This window comes from Vombatus ursinus, unplaced genomic scaffold, assembly GCF_900497805.2.
Source record: "Vombatus ursinus unplaced genomic scaffold, bare-nosed wombat genome assembly UNPS02014798.1, whole genome shotgun sequence".
NCBI lineage: Eukaryota > Metazoa > Chordata > Mammalia > Diprotodontia > Vombatidae > Vombatus > Vombatus ursinus.
In genome coordinates, this window is record NW_020954576.1 from 28,305,527 (window position 1) to 28,314,059 (window position 8,533).

The 8,533-nt window shown below is 41.0% G+C and overlaps 1 long non-coding RNA gene across 1 annotated transcript in view; it reads left to right on the forward strand.

The window, feature by feature from the left end:
• Positions 1 to 8,302, forward strand: part of LOC114049989 — a 31,400-nt gene extending 23,098 nt beyond the window's left edge. The window contains exon 3 of the long non-coding RNA XR_003569923.1: positions 7,018 to 8,302. This is a non-coding gene — a long non-coding RNA (uncharacterized LOC114049989). The remainder of the gene's footprint in view (positions 1 to 7,017) is intronic.
• Positions 8,303 to 8,533: the final 231 nt, after the last annotated feature.

Below are 8,533 nucleotides of genomic sequence, written 5' to 3' on the forward strand. Positions count from 1 at the left end.
TCCCATTCCTCTCCCAGCCCTGTTCTGACTTCCAGACTTCTCAATCAGGACCCGACACCAAGTACCCCCTTCCCTTTCAGCTCCTACTTCCAACTATCAGTAACCATCAGGAGATTCCTTCACTGCCTGTTACTGTCCCTACATAAACATCTCCCCTTCCACTCTAGCTTGCTCCTTGGTCAGCTAGGTCACTCTCTGGTTTGCTGCCCTTTTGTGGTTGTTCTTCATTCATTTAAGTCATGTCCAACTCTCCATGACCCCATTAGGGTTTTCTTGGCAGAGATACTGGAGTGGTTTGCCATTTCCTAGCTGCCTCGCTGCTCCTGGGTCAAATTAGAAAGTAGTAACCATTGACAAAACCAAATTTCAGACCAGGCCGAATTGGCTTTTGCCTGAGAGTAATTGTCAAACAGAGTCATGATTAAACAGGAGTGAATGGGTATTGTCCCAGGGTGCTGAGTGGCATTTTTCTTCCCTGTGGTGACTGCCATCCCTGCACCCTATCTTACTATCTTCCAAAGGCCCATAGCACCATTTCTATGGTTCTGCCGTTGTCTTTCCCAAAGCTGTCTTCCTTCCTAATCCCTGTAGTATTGGAAGGGATTGGCTCTCCCCTTTCCAGCATGACTGTACCTACAGTTGGACTGCTCTCTGGGCTGCCAGTACTGTATCTGTGATCAGACAGACTTTTGAGCAGTCCACCCCTCTTCCCTTCTTAACTGAATTTGCCCAAGGTGTAATACACCCTAGTTATCATTTACCTACATTTTTACTGCTTTACATAGAACACCTGGGAAAGAAGAATGGACTTTTCTACTCTTCCCTTACTAATACTACTAGATAGTGAGCACCTGGAGAAAATCCCATATTTTTTCAGGGAACACTGAACCGGAGTCTAGTCCTAGAAAAATCACTGAACACCCCCAACATTCATTAAGAAGAAAAGGTCAGGCACCAAATTGCTAGAAAGAAGGAAACCAGTTTGTGGCAGTGCACAACATAAACTTACTATCAAGGTAACGAGATGTGCTTTAGGACAGCAAGGAGGCACAGAGGTTAGAGTGCCAGGCCTGAAGTCAGGAAGACTCATCTTTCTGAGTTCAAATCTAGCCTCACAACATTTTACCAGCTATGTGACCCTGGACAAGTCACTTACCCTTGTTTGCTTCAGTTTCCTCATCCGTAAAAATGAGCTGGAGAAGGAAATGGCAAACCACCCCTGTATCTTTGCCAGGAAAACCCCAAATAGGGTCATGAAGAGTTGGACGTGAATGAAAAACCACTGACAAATGTGACCTGTTCAGGCTGTCTCTTGGTTTCTAGTGGGAGATCAAATCCACAACAGCAGAGCAAAAGGAGCTTTGCTCCAGTTATGGGCTGGATTTAGAAGGCACTTAATTGGCAAATCTGGCATAGGAGTGTACATGTGGTGACTTGTCCCTTAAAAGCAGGGCAATAACACAAAGGTAGGATCATCAGCACTCCAGGGTCCTCCAGTGAAATCTGTCCCTGCAACATGAAGCAATGAAACAGGGTATAGATGCAATGCCCATATACTATAGACATAATTTTGATGGTGACTTTTCTCTACCCATTCCCACCTGCATTCTTCTCTCCTTTCTGCTATATTGCATTTATTCAGGATGGTGCCTTCTAGTGAAATCACTTTTCAATTCTCATCTGCCCCAGCTAAGTTCATTAGTTAAAGCCCTTTCTGAAATCCCATCACTCAGACATCAGCAGCTCCAAGTGCCTCTCTCTCCTGGCTCTTCTCTTCTCCTGGCCTCTGTCAGCCTCACCATTCACTCACTTAAGCCAGCAGGGTAATCCCAATCAGCAACAGATCAGATTTGATTTGATTGTCTGAGCTTTCTGTTGACAGCTCTGTTCTGTCCAGCCCTGTCTATAACTCTCTCCCAGGATAGTTTGCAAATGTTTTGTACTCTTTTCACATTCTCATTCTCTATGCTTTATCTAATACAGTTTAACAGGTTTCCTCCTCCCTAGCTTCCTTTCCCACTCAACTGTTTCTAGTTTATGTTGCAGTCCAAATGGCTTTTGTTCCACTTAGCTGACTATCTATGCCATGACTTACTGTGGATGCAGCCCTGGACCTCCTAGTTCTCATCTGCTCCCTCCCAACTTGCCTCACCATCTCTTCCCTTAGCATGTGTTTTCCCTATCGCTATAGTCAAATTTAGCTGAGATCCTTTCAGTATGGCACTGGTTGATAGGCTATGCTTTCTGAAGATCAGCCTACCTACCTAAGTATAGAAAGGTAAAAGAAAAGTTTCATCCACTATAAAATGGCAGACAAGAATTTTTACCCATGTCAGGAAGTTGGATAGTGGACAAATGTGAGAAGAAAGGGATGAAGGACAACCAAATAATTCAAGCTATGTAATAGGTATGAAGCTCTTCCTACAGTGGAGGAAGGGTTCTTCGATCATCTCTGGGATAACCATCTTTCTGGACTTCAAGGAATAACATGACATTGTGAATGCACAGGTTTGTTACTGTTTTGTCAGTTAATTGTGTTTGATTCTTTGTGACCCCATTTGGGGTTTTCTTGGCAAAGATACTGGAGTGGTTTACCATTTCCTTTTCCAGCTCATTTTACAGATGAGGAAACTGAGACAAACAGGGTGAAGTGACTTTCTAAAGGTCAAACACCTAGTGAGGCCAAATTTAAACTCAGCTCCTCCTAACTTCAGGGCCAACATTTTATCCACAGTGTCACCTAGCTTCCTGTAAAACATCATCTGATAATGGTCAGAGGAAGAAGAAAAGTACACTAGTGTTGGTGACAACCCACAGAAAAATGTTTAGATAGCTCTCTAGACCTTTTGTAAATAACAGAGAGGTTTGAGGTCTTCCTGGGCCTGTGCTAGAACATAGGGGAGAGCCTGCCAAGAACTCTTAAATCTAATGATCCATACCTACTTCCAGGGATTCATGCTGGGACCAATGCCACCAACAGAATGAATCCAGAAAGCAATCTAAGGAGTATAAAGGTCTGAGGGAAAGCCCTGAAGACTGAAGGCATAAATAGTGTTTTTAATACTGCCTATCAAAGGTAAATTCAAAAGAGAAAGGCAGCTCTGGGAAATGAACAGCTGGTTAAGAAGATAGTTTCAAAGAACAGGATTTGAATTTATGGACCACAACTTAAAACATTTAGAATGGTGAATTCTTGGCAAAGGCTGGTAAAAAGTAATAATAATAATAAATTTCCTGGAGTCTTACAAGTCTCATGAGAAGGTTTTAAACTGAAAAGGAAGGGGCAAAGAGAAAACTACCCCCATAGACCTCACAAACCTGCTACCACAGGGAGCAGTAAGTGTATCAAAGAAGAAACAGCAGCAAAAGAGAGGACCATACATCACAGGAGACAAGAAGGGAATCCACAATAAAACCCATACCATCAGATATCTGTCTGCCATTGCACAGTAAAGTGAGTAATGAATGGGATGAGCTAGAGATCGTAAAGCAAGGAGGAAGCTTTGACCTCATGGGGTATCACTGAGAGTGGGTGAGATAGGACTTGGGCTTAGATTTGGCACTAGGAAGTTATAACTTTTTGAAAGAAATAAAATAGATAAAGGGTGAAGTTGCATTATTAAGAATATGTATTTTTCTGGAATGGACCTCTCATTGAGGAAACTCCACCGATGAAGATGATCAACACATGTCCTATAACTTATAACCTTGAAAGTTCCCTGAAAAGTTAAGTGACTTATCCAGGATCACACAGCCATATGTATCAGAGGCAGGATCTGCAACCAGGTCTACACACACACACACACACACACACACACACACACACACACACACAACCTTTCTCTCTCTCTCTCTCTCTCTTCCCCTCTCTCTCTCTCTCTCTTCCCCTCTCTCCCAAACATAATCCATACAGCTGCCAAGGTGATATTTCAAAGGCACAGGTCTGGCCATGTCACTGCCTCTCTCAAGCTCCCTATTGCCTGTAGGATAAAATATAAAAAATTTTTTTTTGCTATTTAAAGCCTTTCACCTTTTCTCAGCCTGCTTTTTCAGGCTTATAACATAGCATTCCCATTGCCATACTATCATCTAATCAAACTGGCCTGCTTGATACATAGCGATAGATATAGACACTTATGTGTGTATATATGTGTATATATATATATATATATATATAGACATATGTGTGTGTGTATATAGATAGGTATACACACACACACACACACACACAAACAATGTTATTGTTTAGTCATATCTGACTCTTTATGACCTCATGGACCATACTGCCTATGTGGCTTTCTTGGCAAAGATGTTAGAGTGGTTTACTATTTCCTTCTGCAGTTCATTTTACAGATGATGAAACTGAGGCAAACAGGGTTAAGTGACTTGCCCATAGTCACATAACTAGTAAGTGTCTAAGCCCAGATTAGAACTCACAAACATGTGTTGGACATAACCAATCAACTGAACAACAACAAATGTCTGTCTATATGTATTTGGGCAGTTTGGCGATTCAGTGGATTGAGTACCAGACCTGGAGTCGGGAAGATCCGAGTTCAAATCCAGCCTCAGACACTAACTAGCTGTGTGACCCTAGGCAAGTTACTTCACCTTATTTGCCTCAGTTTCCTCACCTGTAAAATGAGCTGAAGAAGGAAATGGCAAACCATTATAGTATCTTTGCCAAGAAAACCCCAAATGGGGTCACAAAGAGTCAAACACAACTAAAACAACTGTGTGTGTATACACACACATGCATACATATGTACACATATGCACACATGTGCACATATGCCCAAGATATGCATGTGCACACATGTGCATACATATATACACATGGGTACATACACATGCCTATAAACATATACACACCTGTATACATACACACACCCATATCCATACACATACACACACCCACACTCACCCCCCTAGGTACATACAAACACATAGGTACATACATACACACCTATATACATATATACACATCTATATGTACACATATACATACATATATTTAAATGAACAAATATAATAATCTGCTTCACTAAGAATTAGAGGCATTACAACAATGGGGAAGTACATAGTTTTTGTTAAGTGGGAGTGGGAGGAAAGGATTATGAGACTCTGAGCTGGAAAGGTCCTTAGCAATCACTGAACCCAATCCCCTAATTTTACTGTAAAAGGTGGCCCTGTCTGCAGCCAGAATCATGCTGATCACTCAGCACTCCATCCCTTACTGTCATCCTTGGCATCTTTTGACGAAGAATGTGTGGGTCAAACATGTTCCATGACTCCACCCCTCCCTATGGACCCCTCCTATCCCTGGTTGCCTTTTGTAGCTCCCTCATATATCTGCTTGGCCTATTTCCTACATTTAAGTGCTTATGTGAAAAATTATACTTCTCATTACTGAACAAAGGCTATTTTTTCATGCTTCAAAGCTCAGAAATTAGTTTAAGAGAATCAGGGGCTAAAAGCACTGTTCCGATTAAAAAATGAAAAGAAATATCTCATGGGCCTTATTGCTCAACAAGTGACTTTACTTAAAAACTTTATCACAGTAACTGGTTTCTGCCATTTTTTTTTTTTACATATGTATGTGTATGTATAGATGTATATTCTGAATGTTCTCAAAGTCTTAGTGAACTATTAAAAACTTTAAACTGCACTAAGTCTTTTGGGATGCCCTGAAAATACATACCTGCAGATATACACAAATATTAATCAGTATCAGTAAGGGAATCAGTAAGGAGCAGATTTTACTGGTGTAGGGAGCTCCCTGGTGAGGAAAGTCCTTCTATCAGTGTATGTTGCTGACTTGATAGTCTTAGAGATTAAGTGACACAGACAGGGTAATACCATTACCCTATTACAGTAGATAGAGTGCCAGGTCTGGAGTCAGGAAGATTCATCTTCCTGAATTCAAATCTGGCCTCAGATACTTATTAGCTGTGTGACCCTCAGCAAGTCACTTCACCCTGTTTGCCTCAGTTTCCTTGTCTGTCAAATGAGCTGGAGAAGGAAATGGCAAACCACTCCAGTGTCTCTGCCAAGAAAGTCCCAAATGGGGTCATGAAGAGTTGGATACTACTGAAAAGACTGAACAACAACACAGGGTAACACAGCCAATGTGTTTCAAAAGCAGGGCTTGAACCACGGCATTCTTGACCTCAAGACCAGCTCTCTACCTCTGCCATATATATTATATACATGTATGTATCATGGATCCATCTTCTTACTGGGTAATGCCCCCTCTCATTAACTAATCATGCTCCACCCACAAGGATATCCCTTTTTGTTTAAGAAATAACTATCTCTGATGCTTACTAACCGGGTGACCTTCAGGAAGTCACTTAGGCCTCAGTTTCCCCATATGTAAAATGAGGGTATTGAACTAGATGGCCTCCGAGGATACCTCCAAATCTAGACCTATACTGTGCATGCCAACCCCCTTGCTTGCTAAATGCCCAGTTAAACCTTGTTTGCCTCAGTTTCCTCATCCGTAAAATGAGCTGTCCTGTTCTGCTTTGAAATCATCTTTGTTTCTACAGCTGTGACTTTGCAGAGATATAGGGGGAGATAGTTCTGCCTCTAGATATTGCTTCCAACAACTACTGGAAGAAAAATTCTGAAACATCTTGTAAGTTAATATGTATCTACACATTCTGCTTTGCCAAATAGTCTCCTTTATTATAAGTATTTATTGGTGAAGCAGCAAGTATTTCAAAACTCCTTTTGTTTGTTTAAAGCCACTCCCTTTCACCATTCCCCTCCTCCCTTCTGAGAAATAGGTTTGTTTGAAGACGCCTACCTAGAAGAGGAAATCCTTTCCTGCAAGAAGGAGCAGAGTTTTTAAAGTTTTAAAGTTTTAAAGACTATTTACTTTTCAAAAGTAAAGACAACCATGGCTATTTGTGTTAGATAGAAAAAAAAAACATACTTCCTATAAGATTTAATAATGCAAAAAAAATGATAAAATAATGCTTTTATTGATTTCTGTTTTTTCTTCCCCCTCAGATGTTTTGTCTCTCTCATGATGGATAATTCTTTTTTGGATGTGGGGAGCATAGAAAGGGTCTGATTTCTGATGAAACTCCTGCTCAGGTACCCAACGAGAGCAACCCAGGGGCCCCAGCTATGACAAGAAACGAGGCCAAACCAGTATCCAGTCAGCCCCAACCTGGTGTCCAGGTAGCCTGGGCCTGAACTACAACAGGAAACAACACCAGGAAATTCATGAAGAAAGTAGGACCTTGTCTTAGCTGCTGAACTCAGGATCAAGCAGAGTCTGCCTATATCATCTAGGAGTCCAGGAACTGAGTTTCACCCAAGCAGAAGAACCAATATAAAAACTGAGACTAGATGTAAGAGGAAACAGAAGAAAACACCAATCACAATGAAGAAATACCTTGGACTGAGAGATGCCCAAAGGGTAAACCTAGAAGAGAAGTTGAGACAAAACTTCAGAGAAAAGAATGTCCTTGCCACAAAGATTACAAGAGCACCAGGAAGAAATGAAACAAGATACAAAATGGGATAGCTGGGGAAGAAAAATGTCAAGGAAAGCTAATACCATAGAACAGATAGTAGTAAGCTTTACCCAAGAATTTAACTCCTTAAAAATTAGAATGGGTCAAACAGAACACATGGACTCTGTGAGAAAGACATCTAGAAATATTCAAACAAAATCAAAAGATTGAAAACAGGGAAGAAAATGTCTGATCTGGATACAGGTCAAGGAGAGATAATCTTAAGAATCATTGGACAACCTGAAAATTATGACCAAAGCCTTCTTGGTTTGGAATTGCTAAAGTAGATCTAGAAATTTTACAAAGAGGTATGAATAAACTTTGGTATTTTGTTCATATCAAATTATCTCAAATAGAATTAGAAACTGCTTGAACTGGATGATTTTAGCACCTCTTTTAATAATTCTTTTGTTCTCACTTCCCTGAGATTCCTAAGGCAAAGTTTAGCCTCTGACTCCTGAGGTACAGATTTTAGAAGTTGGAAAAACTGATAAAACTGATAAAATATAGCTGGCTACATCAGAGATGAGACTTTTTTTTTGTACGTAAGGGAGATGTGGGACACTGTTTTGCTGCTGTAATTCTACAAGTTCAGCCTACAAATTGGTCTTTGTTGGGTCTGGGTCACCAGTTGCCACAGGACCACAGGACAGAAAAGGATACTTCTCAGGCAGGGAAGCACTGAGAGAACCAGTACTCATGATCTTAGCTTCACCATCCATGACCGGTCATTTGTGACTTCAATCTCCTTCAATAAATTGGCTCCAGATATATATGTTTTGTGCATGAGCTATCTTTCCTTTCCCTGGTGTGGCTTCCGTGGCTTGCCACAGAATCAACCAATTAAGAAGCCATTTGATTCCAAATGGTGAGGAAAATGGAGAGCAGAGCTTGATCACCTCTACTGCCTCACACAAGTCCCCTTCCACAAGTCCCAAACTGAGACACAGATCGAGTGTTGTTTTAGTCATTCACTGCCTAATTGGTCATGGCTAAGCAACAGT